Genomic DNA, 13,233 nt, shown 5'->3' on the forward strand with positions numbered 1-13,233 from the left:
TTCCTTCCTTCTTCCTTTCTTCCTCCCTCCCTCCTTCCTTTCATTTTTTCTCCTTCCTTTCTTCCTCCCTTCTTTCCTTCCTCCCTTTATTTGTTTTCTTTTTTTTTTTTCACTTTTCTATTTTTGGTTTGGCACCTGAACTTGGACACTCACGGGTAGCTCTGGATGCTGGTGATGAATCAACAGCTCTGGATGATTGAATGTATTTGTCTAGCCTCCACAGGTACCCATACAAAATGCACATTAGTAAAAATTAAAAATCTTTAAAAATATTAAACTTCCAACACTGGATGCTTCCTTTGGTCAAGGGCCTGATGATGAGCAAATGCAGTTTCTGTTCATCCCCATAGAATACAGGGATTGAAGAAATGGGCTTAGATAGCTACCCCCGAACTTTACAGGTAAGGAGCCAAGGTACAGCTTGAATCCTCTGTCTGCCTTTGAACTTTTGCTGCTCTCCTTGGAGTACATGGCTTATAAAAACTCTGCTTGGAAGAAAGATTTCTTCCATCCAATGTTTGGAGATACAAGGAACCAGGCCACACAGAACACAGCTGGGGAGGGTGGATCACAGGGGTGTTTATGAACCCAGCAAGCAGAACAGGTGCCATCATGCACATTGTGTTAAGGATGGATGTGTTCACTGTAGAGAAGTATTCTGCCGGGCTGGGCTGCATGTTGTATGAATGTGTGAGAGTGTTCGCTCATTTCTTCTCTTTGGACACCTCCACTCCCTGCATTGGTTCTCTGTGATTGTGTCACGTAATTATTCTCCAGGGAAATGGGCGGCTGAGCATCCTCATCACACATAGGAAGCACAATGATTCAGTGAAAGATTCTAATATTACACCCTCTACCCTACCACTGCTTACTGTGTGTCTCTAGAGAAGTTACTCAACTCCTCTGACCAGCTTCTTAATATGTTTCTCTATCTGTCTGTCTGACTCTGTCTTTGTTTGTCTCTGTCTTCCCCAGCCCCATCTCAAGCAGAGTTATTATATTACTAAAAAGGAAAATACAGTATATTTTCTGGTGTGCAGCCCATGTCTAACACATGGTTTGTACTTTTTGTTTTTCCATCACAAATACCAACATATTTGTGAGTCCTTGGTTGCCACTGATAAGGAATCAAGATCTTTAGTTTGACATCCAAGTCCATACTATGTTTAAAGTACAGGCCTAACCATTGATTGACAAAGGATTGCTTACTTCATTTCTTCTGTCTGTCTGGAGGAAAAGCCCAATTTCTGAGTCCCTGGAAGTTGTGTTCTTTTTGAATATTGAATATCAAATTGTGGCAATGCTAGAAAAACACACAAAAATAAAATCGTATTCTGCCAACATCTCCTTTGCTTTTGGATGTGTCCCCAGGATACTTATAGCTTCAGCTGCCTGAGCCTTCCTGGGTCCCATCGATAGCCCTGGGCACTGCCTCCCTAGAGAGCCTCTATAAGGACTTAGATCCTGACCTTGCGCATTCAAGTTCCTAAGTGAGCTGATGTTGAGGAAACTGGCCCAGCCCATCAAGACCCGGAGTTCATTTATACAGCAGCTATGGGACTAAATTATGGTTCAGGTCTGTCTTATGAAAGATGATAAATGAATATGTCACATTGGGAAAGAATCCACTTTGTCATCGTATGACAGCCTGGTTTGATTTGTTCGAGGCAGCTTCCTAAAAGTCCGGATGGGGATATAAGGCAATCAGGCCTGGAGGGCCTGCTCCCTGCCCATTTCTAGGGTCTGGGGCATCTTGATTGGGCTACCTCAGCCCCTGCAACCTCAGGTGGAAGGAGGAGACCTTGCTGGGCAGTGATGAGACTTTGCAAGCTAGAGTTTGCTTGCCCTTGGGGAGCAGTCACACTCAGTAACCATAAATCATGACCCATCTCTTTCAGTCTCCAGGGGTGTGGTTGCACACCCCGTGCTTGCTCCCACTGGAGATGTCTGCTGGACATAGTGTGAAGCTCCCGCCACCTTTCCCCCATTACACCTTCATAATTGTTCATTGGTCTTTTAAGTAAGGATACATTCTTCCAACTCCCAAGCAGATAACATTTATTTTTTTTTTGAGTCATTCATTTACTGGTTTTCTTTGGTTGGTTGTTTTTGTTTTTTTATTGTTGTTTTTGGTTTTTAGAGTCGGTCTTCTATGTCCAGGTTAGCCTGAAACCAAGTGCATCCTTTAAGATGACCTTGAAGTTCTGATCTCCCTGCCTCAGCCTCCAGACTGTTTGGTTTATAGACACAAGCCTCAATGGCAGGGTCACAGTGAGCTTAGAAAGCCATTTTTAGTAACAATTTTTCTCTCTCAGATCTCCCTGACCATGGCCATATTATTTTATCTATGATATTTATTGACAACTCCAGCAAATCCCCTGAGCAGTGGCTCTCATCCATCCTGATACTGTGACTCTCCAATACAGTTCCTCATGTTGTGGGGACCCCCCAGCCATAACATCATGTTCATTGCTGTTTCACAGCTATAATTTTGCTACTGTTGTGAATCGTAAGGAAGATATATGATATGTAGGATACCTAATATGGGGCCCCTGTAAAAGGGTCACTTGACCTCCAGGTTGAGAACCACTGCCCTAGAGCTTCCCCCAGGGGACTTTAAAATAAAGAGTTTGTTGAGTCCTCTTAGCTCTAGTGCCCTTCAGACTCAGCCTCCCCAGCGCTCAGCACCACACCCAGCTGAGCCACCCATCCTTGGCTCGAACAGGAAACTCTCCAGCTCCAATACAGACAAATGAAATAACTCTTTGTCCCAGGCAAATCTAGTGATAGCAGAACACTGGGAGCTAGCCTGGGACAGTTGGGGAACTAGCCTGGGCCTTTTTTTTTTTTTAACAATTTAACCTCCTCCCACCCATTTCACTGCAGAAGGTAGGTCTGGCCTCACACTAGAGTTGCTCCAGGGTGTGTCATCAGTGAATGTCTTAAAAACTTTTTTAAAAAAGGAAAGAAAAAGAGCAGCTGACCCCTTCCTGCTCCCCCCACCCCAGCCAGGCACACTCCCAGATTTTACTTGTGCACTTTGTCCATGGCAGGAGTGACTGGCAGGCGGGTTTCTTTTTTGTGGTGTTGAGTTTGGAACCAGAACCATTTGCATACACCCTGTCACTGAGTGAACTGTAGCTCCGCCTACCTGCCTGGAGTTTAGGTGTAGAACTAGAAACCCTTTTCTGTGTGGCCTTGGGCAAGTTGTGTAATTTTCTTCCTCTCCACGAACTGAAAGTGACTAAGAAGGTGATGGGGATGAGGAGGAGGATCACCGTCCTCTGGGAGTGCTGCCATGTAAATGTTAACTGCTGTGTACATAGAGCAGTGTTTACTGGGGACCTGCTGTGCTCCGTGCTGGGAGCCAAAGGGGACTAAGGTACAGAGAGGAGATAAAATGGAATCAGGTGACCAGTGTCCCCACCAGGTAGGCTTCCAGCAGGAACAAAGGGCATTCTCCCTGATGCAGACCCAGGGTATGCTGGGAACCTTCCCCTTGCTAAGCGAAAATGGTTTTCACACACTGTCCAGACCCTCCTTGCTGTGGTCTCAAGGCGGGCAACCTTTGCTGACACGGTTTTAATTATCATAAGAAACCATTACAGTGAAATTACAACCCGGGGGCATCTGCTCGCTAACATTTGGTTCTGGTTTTTCTTGAGACAGGAATTTCCTCCTCTGGCTACCTGTGGTCCAGCTGGTTCTCCTCTACTGCATTTGGGGGGCAGGGGTGGGACTGAAATATAAAAGGGGATGAAGGATGGGGGAAGGGAGCTGTGATGTTTCTTAGAATAGTCCTCTGCCTTGGAGGTTCTGGAAAGAGCTATCTCTGTACTGGCTGACCCTGTGGCCGATGGTCGGAATAACAGCAAAAATAGCTCTCGAGGCTTTGTGGCAAGCATGACCTGGCCTCATGCTTGTGATGGAGGCATTTGAATGGCATTTGAGGGATGGTATCAGGGTCCGGGGTCAAATCATATGCTGCTTGGTAATGTTCTTTATGTAATAAACCAAGCCATTACCTTCCCACACTCCTGGGCAGCATAGACAGTCATGGAGAGAATCCTTTATAGTGTCCATGCAGTGTGGTAGGGACAGGAGGAGGAAGGAGTCCTTTCTCTGTTTTCCTAGTAACAACTTGTTATTGTCATTGGAACTGTCTGTCTGGCATTAAGTGCCCCACCCTTACCGACACATATACACACACACACACACAGAGAGAGAGAGAGAGAGAGAGAGAGAGAGAGAGAGAGAGAGAGAGAGAGAGAGAGAGAGAACATACCAAGAAAACACTGGAAGCTATTGTTAAATGGGCATATTCACTTTAATAATTGCTGATTTAGTGGAAATGAGTAGTTAATTAGGCTTGCAATCTTAGCTATTGGAGAGGCTGAGCCAGGAGGGTCTCAAGCTGAAGTTCAGCCCAGTCAGTCAACTTTGTGAAACTCTGTCTCCTTGTACAAAGTAAAAATACAAGTGTTGGGGGATATAGCTCAGTGGTGGAGCAGTAGTCTCTCAAATAGAGGCCCCATTTTCCCCCATTTCAGCAAACACAATAACATTAGCATCAAACAAAAAACTGTTATCTATGTTAATGGTTTTACTGATGTTAAGCTCTTCAGATAAAAGACTGTGTGCTAAAATTCACATTGTAAATCTTATTTTGTCATAACTCTTTTAAAAAAACAACACTGATTTCCAACAAGGTCCAGCTTAATATGAATGCCCTCGTCTACACTGTCACAGACAGTGCCACTGGGAGTAGGTTGTCCTCCCCTGTCAGCCTGTGTAAGGATGGGGCTCAGTGCGTGTTTCCTTTTGAGTTTGCCGATAAAGTTTAGATGTGTTTCTCACTCTCCTCCCCCACCCTCAAAGAGAAATTTAATTTACTATTTTATGTGTTCTCTTTAAACTCCCCTCCTGGAAACAGAAACAAATAAAATTAGATTTTTGTAAGCTGAGATGCTATGCATGTTGTTTTTATTTTCAATACTGGTAAAGTCATCTCTCCCGTTTATTTTTAAACACTTCCTCATAATATAAATAATCTAGTCGTTTCTGTCGCAGCCTGTTTATTCAGACAGGTAGGAGTTGGCTTTAAAGATTGGCGTTAAATTGAGGAAATCATTCATGTAGTAAATAAGATAATTTGTTTTTTTCCAAAAAAAAGAAAAAGATTAAAATATAGATTTTTCCCAAGGTCTGTATTATTTTTAACACCTACAGTCCCTGACATTATTTGATTTAGATTTACTATCCATAATTTGAAAGGGCTTTTTATTGCAATTAAACTAAAAAATAGTTAGAGGTCTTTTCTGCTTAAGGAATTTCTTCCTCCACCTACCCTCTTCCTTCTCCTGTTCTTCCTCCTCCTCCCCCTCCTTCTCTTTCTCTCCCTCCTCTTTCTCATCTTTCCTGCCTCCTCCTCTTTTGCTAAATAAAATGTTCTGGCAGACAGTTGTGTCAGCTCCCAGAACAAGAACTATGGGGAAAGATGAAACTGACATATTTGTTGTGTTACTTACATAGTTTTTGTAACTTAGGGCTGCTTTCCAAATAAGAAACTAAGGACCTAATTATAGACTTCTCTGCAAAGTCTCACGCCAGTGTCTTTTTTTTTTTTTTTCAGTGTGTATGTGTGAGAGATTCTTTGGGAGACCACCTCAGTGAGGTTAGCCGTCATTTGTTCATTCTTTGCCTTCATTTTCACATTCAAGATGTGACTCCAGGATCCAGTTACACCCCTTGTGGATAAGGCTCTGTAACATCTTTCAGTAAAAATTACTGTGTCTCAATTCATTTTCTGTTGCTATCCCAGAGTAATTTATACCAAGGACTTTATAATGGAAAGAGGTTTTATTTTGGCCACCCATCCCGGGAGCCAAAGGGCCAAGTGGTGTTGGCATCTGTTTCACTTCCGATGAATGCCTCTTTCTGCTTCGACTCTTGATAAAGATTGCAAAGCCAAAGATTGCAAAGTTCACGCAGAAGAGAGCAAAATTCATCTTAGCAATGTAGGAATACAAACCATTACCAGGTAGGAATACAAACCATTACCAGGAGACAGACTTTCATCCACTTAGGAGGACTCCACCCCAAAGATCAAATGACACCTCGCTCCTAACACTCTCAAACTGATGTTCTATCACACTGGCACCTGGTTCATAAACTCTATTACTTTTTTTGTTAGCTTGACAAAGATAGAGACACCTGGAAAGAGGGGGACTTTGAGCATTCACTCTGTCAACTTGGCCTGTGATACTGTGGGAGTTTCTTTATGGCTAGGTGTTCCAGGAGGGGTGAGCCCACTGCAGGCAATGCTGCCCCTGCTCCTGTGGTGCTAAACATTGGTGTGATTGAAGAAGATCCTACACACAGTTTGGTTTCTCCCTGACCTGGACTAGGCACACACCACACCCAAACACCTGCTTTCTCAGAGATACCCTTAATCTCCTTTATGACCTTGCAAGTATAATTTTTAAGAATAGAAAAAGGGGAGGTCTGTGCTAGAATGGGCTAAGATGCTCTGGTGTGTTTTGATTGGGCATGTTGATTAGGTGAGCCAAAGGAGACTGTTAACTGCTGGACTTTAATACTTTGATAGCTGGACTTTGGTAGTCAGCCTCGGGAAAAGGAAGTGGTCCAAATAAGGGTATAGACGTTGGGGGCCTAGCTTCAGGAATGTTTTCTAATGGGTTTTAGCAAGACAGAGGGAATGAGAGAGAAGGGCAAGGCCGGTCTGAGCTGTGTTGGCCAGGCCTGGGCTGTCTAGTGGCCCTTCAGTTATAAGAAAGCTGACCAGGCATAAGCCACAAGGAGCAAGCCCTTCCTAGTTTCTGCTCCAAATCCCTCTCTTGAGTGCCTACCTTGACTTCTCTTATTAATGGACTTCGTATTAATGAAAGATGGAGCAAATACTTTCCGCCCTGAGTTGCTTCTGTCATAGAGTTTATCTCAGTAGCAGCAACCTGTCTAGGACACCCTGGCTCAGTCTCATTGCATGTCCCTGTTTGTTTCACTGGGCAAGTTGGGGAATGGGCATGCTTTGAGACAGGGGGATGGTGGTGGTGGTGTGTGGGCCCGTGTACCAGAAGCTTTCCATGGAGATCTCTGGCCTGTACGAGAGAGTTCCGGCGAAGGGAAGTGAGTGCGGGCAGGGAGGGAAAGTCGCCACCTTCCCCATTACTTGATGCAGCCCTGCACTGAGTCCTGTCTGGCTGGGCCGACTCGAGGCCTACTAGCCAGTGAGGAGTGTGGCAAGGTTCAGGTGGTATTTTGGAGAGCAGACCTCTTCCCAAGTGTTACAGCTCTTAGGACAGAAGCTCTCAGATGACAGAGCAGTTCTCACATACCTTTAATCCTTCTGAATAGGATTCTTTTTTTTTTTTAAGATTTATTTATTACTATAAGTAAGTACACTATAGCTGTTTTCAGACACACCAGAAGAGAGCATCGGATCTCATGACAGGTAGTTGTGAGTCACCATGTGGTTGCTGGGATTTGAACTCAGGACCTTTGTAAGAGCAGTTGATGCTCCTACCCACTGAGCCATCTCACCAGCCTGGATAGGATTCTTATATACATTTTGGGATGGGTCAGGGATTGACAACAGGTACTTCCTTGGCTTGGTCTGAGAGCTTTGGGAAAACCTTATTTGCATGTGGGAGGGCTTGGTGCTGCTCCTATGTGACTGATGGCCACACACCTCTCTGCCTGGGGGTTGTGGGAGACTGTAGCTGCCACAGGAGCCAGGGGCCCAGGAGGTGTGGCCGAACTCCTACCACCTCACGAAGGCAGAAGTCACTGCCCCCCAGGTCTCGGGGGTTCCAGGCCTGTGCTCCACTGGGACCAGGCTGTCTGCGCGCAGTTCACACCTCCCCCCACCCCCCCAGTGGTAAGTTTTGCTGGGCTGATTTTCTCATCCTTAGTTCCTCCTAGTTACCTAAAATGTCTGTATTCATAGTCTCATAACATGTCTCTTATCCACTAGCAGTGAGGCCGATACTTCTGCATATGTAGCTTTGTTTAATCCTTCCAACAACCCTTGAGGTATCTATGTAGTGACACAGAAAGACTTGAAGAAGGGGTATGACCTTCCACCAGGGAGTCTGTACAACAAGCAGTCTGACTCTAAGGCTCTATTTCTCAGCACTAAGCAAGCTAAAGCAGGAGTGAGGGTGAGCCACTGTCTACTGGGGGGGCCTGACTCCTACTCCTCTGTCCAGCCTCAGGTCAGGCCTTCCTTTCCTGAGGAACCTACCCAGAATCCTAAGGATGGTTTAGAGTGAGCCCACTGTGTCGCTGTCCTACCTGTGTCTACCTCTGTCTAGGCTTCTGGCTTTTGTTTCTCTGTACTCAAAGCGTTATTTTCCATCTTTTGCCCCAGAGCACCTCTGGACACTCATTCTAAGAGACCAATTGCTGGGTCTAGATGAACTGGCTTTTTGGGACTCTCTACTTATTTGTTTTTTTGAAGTAATCCCAAGTCATTGTTTGGCTACTTGCAGTTTAAGTGTAGTATAGCTATTTCCTCTGAATGAAAACTTTAATTCCTGGAATGGGTTGGGGGGGGGGGGATCCTTAAGACTTAGGAAGTAAATGAGACTTACAAGGCTCAGCACACTCCTGAAAGTTACAGGACTTAAAACCCCTCCCTACCCCCAGCTCATGTAGGTAACAGTTGCTGGGGCAAAGGCACCTGTAGGTCCAGAAGTTGGCTTCCAATGAATAGCTGCCTCAGTCATCCCTCTCTAGGATGATTATTCGGAGAGGCAGGCACCTTGGAGTCATACACACTTCCCTCAGCGGGACTTGGGCAGAATCGTTTCTTTGGTCTGTTGTTGGTGTCCTATCTGGGATGAATAGATATTTGTTCATTTCTCCCCAAGAAAAGTTATAGCATGCTATTGTAAACCAAGAGCAGGCCCAGGCCAGGACAACTGTTTTCTCCTCTCTGATGTCAGGACCCAGCACACTCCTGAAGTGGGGTAGCCTGAGGTATATAGAAGCTGAACGAATCTAGATACTAACAAGATGAAAGATGGATGTTGGTTAAAAGCCAGCATTCTATCTACACTGCAAGTCTCAAGGCTTGTTACATTTGCTCAAGTACAGAGACTTTCATTCATCTACTGCAAATATTTATATAGTTTACTTAAGAGGATAATAAGCTATTTTTTGGTGGCTAATGAGCTGATGATCAGATATGATGATCCCAGCCAGAATTATCCCTGATGGTAGTTTTAATAATAAAGGTTAATCATGGCTATTGACTAGAAGGAACTATTGGTAGATGTGTGTCTGTATAAGGTGTGGGGGTGTGGGGGCCTGTGTGTGAGGAAGCAAGAGGATTATTCTAAATGTCCTGGTCTGTCATTTTTTGGTAAGAATGGGGTCCCTTCCTGAACCTGGAGTCCACTGTGGTTTTACCAGGCTGGCTGGACAGTGAGGTCCAGCAGTCCTTCTGCCTCCCTGTTATAGGCATGTGCAACCAGGCCCAGCATTTGCATATGTTCTGGAGACTGGACCTTCGGTCCTTACTGTAGCTCGTGGAGGAAGTGCTCTTACCCACTCAAACATCTTCCCCAGTTCCTGCTGTTGTGTTTTATTGAGACAGTGTCTCCCAAAGCCTAGCCTACAACTCTCAGTGTAGCCAAGGAGAGCATGGACTTGAACTTCTGACTCTCCTGCCTCCATCTCCCAGGTGCTGGGATTACAAGTGTGTGCTGCCACACTCAGCAAGAACTCATATTCACTGGGTGCTTTTTTTTCGAAACTTAAATACTTCACCTCAAAGGTCCCACTAGGTTTATTACCTTCATTTTATAGATGAAGAGGCTGAGACTTAGAAAGTTGAAATTGCTTTGTGTGACACAAAGCTGGTTAGTTAGCTATAGAGTCACATGCCATCTTAGAGAATCTCCAGTATCTGTGCTCCTAATGCTACGATCATAAATCACAGTAATTGTTCAGAACCTGTATCAGACGTGGTGCTCCACAGGAACATAACTTGTGGAAGTACTACACATTAAAAGAGAATGTATTAGATTGGCTTACCTGATGCAGTCTAACGTCCAACAATGGCTGGCTGGACATTAGAGGAGCTATGAACCTGGAAGGTACTCAGACTCCGAGGTTGGATGCCTCTGCAGTCCCAAGCTGAAGGCTTGGAGGAGTGTTAGAGATCCACTGGTTTCCAGCTATCATGGGAAGCCTGGAGAAACTGGGTTCCCACATCAGCAAGCAAAGCTAACAGCAGAACCAACCGCACCAGCATCTGCAGCAACAGGGTGACCAGTTTGTTGGGACTAGATGTCACCAGAGAGACAGGAAGGCAAATAAGCTATCGGCAAAGCTCCCCCCCCGCCCCCACCCCCACCTGGGACCTCCTCTCTTCCCAGGTGTCATGGGAAGTTGCTCCCCACATTTAGACTTGGCCCTTCTGGTTTATATAGCCTGACCAAGAAGTTCCCTGGCAGTTACATTTGTCTGCTTGATTTTGAGTTGATCCCGATCCAGTCAAGACAACCAACAATAGCCATCACAGAACCTTTGTACAAATAGCCCACAAACCCTGTTTTCCAGCAAGTTTTTTCACCTGGATATTCTGCCTGGCTGGCTAGAACACCATACTTTCCTAGGCTGGGTGTCATAGTTTTACAAGCTCATTTTCAGGTGTAAACAGAAACCAGAACCTTAGGAAAGCATTAGAACTCTGGGTCTTAGCATCATCCATTCTGATCTGATAGTTTGTTTCAAGCACACTGAGAGAACATAAGATTTACTCCTAGCAGTCTCCACCCATCTGAAATAGTTCAGCGCCTCATATTTATAGAATTTGTCTGCTAGAAGACATGTGCATATACCCGCAGACACGTGCTCATCTTAAATGACACTAATGGGAATGTAGCAACCCTCCTTTCCAGCCCTCTGGAATACATATTTCATGAGTTGGAGGCATGCGGGTTGCCTATGCATGTGAGTTTATTGGCGCATTAGTGACAAATGGCTACTCTGTACAATTGTCACCTAAAGTTCTGGCTTAAGTTATCTGGAGTCTGGCTTTATTGAAGATGAATCCGGATGTAAATGATGAGTGCGGTTATGTGATTCCAGTTAAATGTACAGGGAGGAACTGGACAGGCCACAGCACAAAGGGTATTATCCTACCTTCATCTGTTTTCCTTTAGAAGCCTTGCATGATCCATCGTAGTAAATATTTCATGTACTTTGCATATCAGTCCGAGTTCCCTCCGTGAGGTCAGGTAAATGGAATGTAAATCCCCCGCTGTATGTACTCCGAACAGTAAAATGGTGTTATTTGATGTTACACGGCATAAACATGCAGATTTGATTCCCCCTTTACTCATGCTGTAAAAACAAAGTTTTTAAAGTGGTTAGCCATACCTGGAAATGTAAATGCATCCGCCTAATGTAATGCCAAAGAAAAATTAAGACAAATGATACCACACGGCTGCCACAAACTGCGGCTCGTTCAAAATTCACTTTAGTTATTATGCTGTGAGTGCCGGCTCTCACCCTCCTCTGTGAACACACAGTTTATGTTGAATGCAACATGAATCATTTTAATAGACCAAGCAAAAAGTCCCCAAAGTCGATTTTCAAATTATGAACCTTGGAACAGAATATAACAACAGCAAACAACAAATAGTTGAGACTTTTCGCTCTGAGCTCTGGGTGAGCCATTAAAGATACAGGGAGCTCTTTTGCTGGGATGCTGCACGGTTCTCAGCCCCATGGCAGAAAGGACAGGAGCTATAGCTTTGTGGTTCGGGTTTTCCACCCATCATTCTGTTCAATTAGTTCTGCATTTGTGTAATCAAGATGTTCCCAAACACAGCATAGAGTTGTATATTGTTCAGAACTAATTGTACGTATTATAAAGCCAAGAAATACCTTAAATGACTTGGTTCCAGCAGAGGGGGAAAGTGCAACTTTTTTTTTTTTTAAATAGCTAACTAAACAAAATGTTAACCCATATGTGAGACATTTCCAAAGATCTCTTATCCACCCACCTGGAAAGTGGGGAAAACCCATCTTAAAAACCAGCACGTGTGACTGAGAGATAGCTCAGCAATTAAGAGGGCCTCCTACTCTTCCACGGGACCCAAGTTCTGTTCCCAGCACCTACATCATGTAGCTCACAACTGCCTGCAACTGCCCCTCCAAAGGATCAGAAGCCATTTGATCTCCATGGGCACCAGCACACACATGCTTTCACACACACACACACACACACATACACACACACACACTCACACACTCACACACTCACACACTCACACCAAACTCATATGATACCCATACAAGCACTCTCACACACATATAAACATACTCACACTCAAAACATACACACTCACATATATGCACACACACATTCACATATATTCCTCACACACACACATACACATACTTACCCTCAGATACCCTCCTCACAACACTTATACAAACACGTATACTCATACTCACACTCATTCATATATAGTCACACTCAAACTTACACACACACTCACTTACACGGATACACACTCACACTCATTCACATATACAGACACACATGAACACACACACTCACATACCCTCCTCATACACATACACATACACATAAACACACACACAAACATACACTGTCACACATGCACACAATCATACACATTCATTTACATACACAGACACACATGAACACATATACTCACCCTCCTCACACACATTCATACTTACACACACATACACACACTGACACACACACACGTACACACACAAATACATATACTCATACTCACACACTCAATCCCATACACATATACACACACATACACACACTCACATACCCTCCTCACAACATTCACACAAACACAAACATGTACACTCATACTAACACTATTTCACACATAGTCACACTCACACACACACACTCACACACTCACTCTCCTCATGCACACTTACACACACATATCCGTACACACACACACACACACACACTATAAATGGGGTTTGGATATTGGTGCTGTTTTTCTGGCCAGTGAAATGCCAAGCCAACAGTTGCTCAGGCAGGCTGTAGAATCATGTGGAAGACAAAGGAGGGTGTTGTGTTGAGAACTTGTGTCAGACAAGAAGTCCAGCCCCCAGCTTTCCCATCTGCACTCTGGGAATTTTTATGTTATTGTAGTATTTATTTATTTATTTATTTATTTATTTATTTATTTGAGA

The 13,233-nt window shown here is 44.4% G+C and overlaps 1 protein-coding gene across 1 annotated transcript in view; it reads left to right on the forward strand.

The window, feature by feature from the left end:
• Positions 1-13,233, forward strand: part of Wwox (WW domain containing oxidoreductase) — a 922,329-nt gene that overhangs the window by 191,948 nt on the left and 717,148 nt on the right. The gene's annotated exons all lie outside the window — the stretch shown is intronic.

This window comes from Mastomys coucha, unplaced genomic scaffold (assembly GCF_008632895.1).
Source record: "Mastomys coucha isolate ucsf_1 unplaced genomic scaffold, UCSF_Mcou_1 pScaffold22, whole genome shotgun sequence".
NCBI classification, from domain to species: domain Eukaryota; kingdom Metazoa; phylum Chordata; class Mammalia; order Rodentia; family Muridae; genus Mastomys; species Mastomys coucha.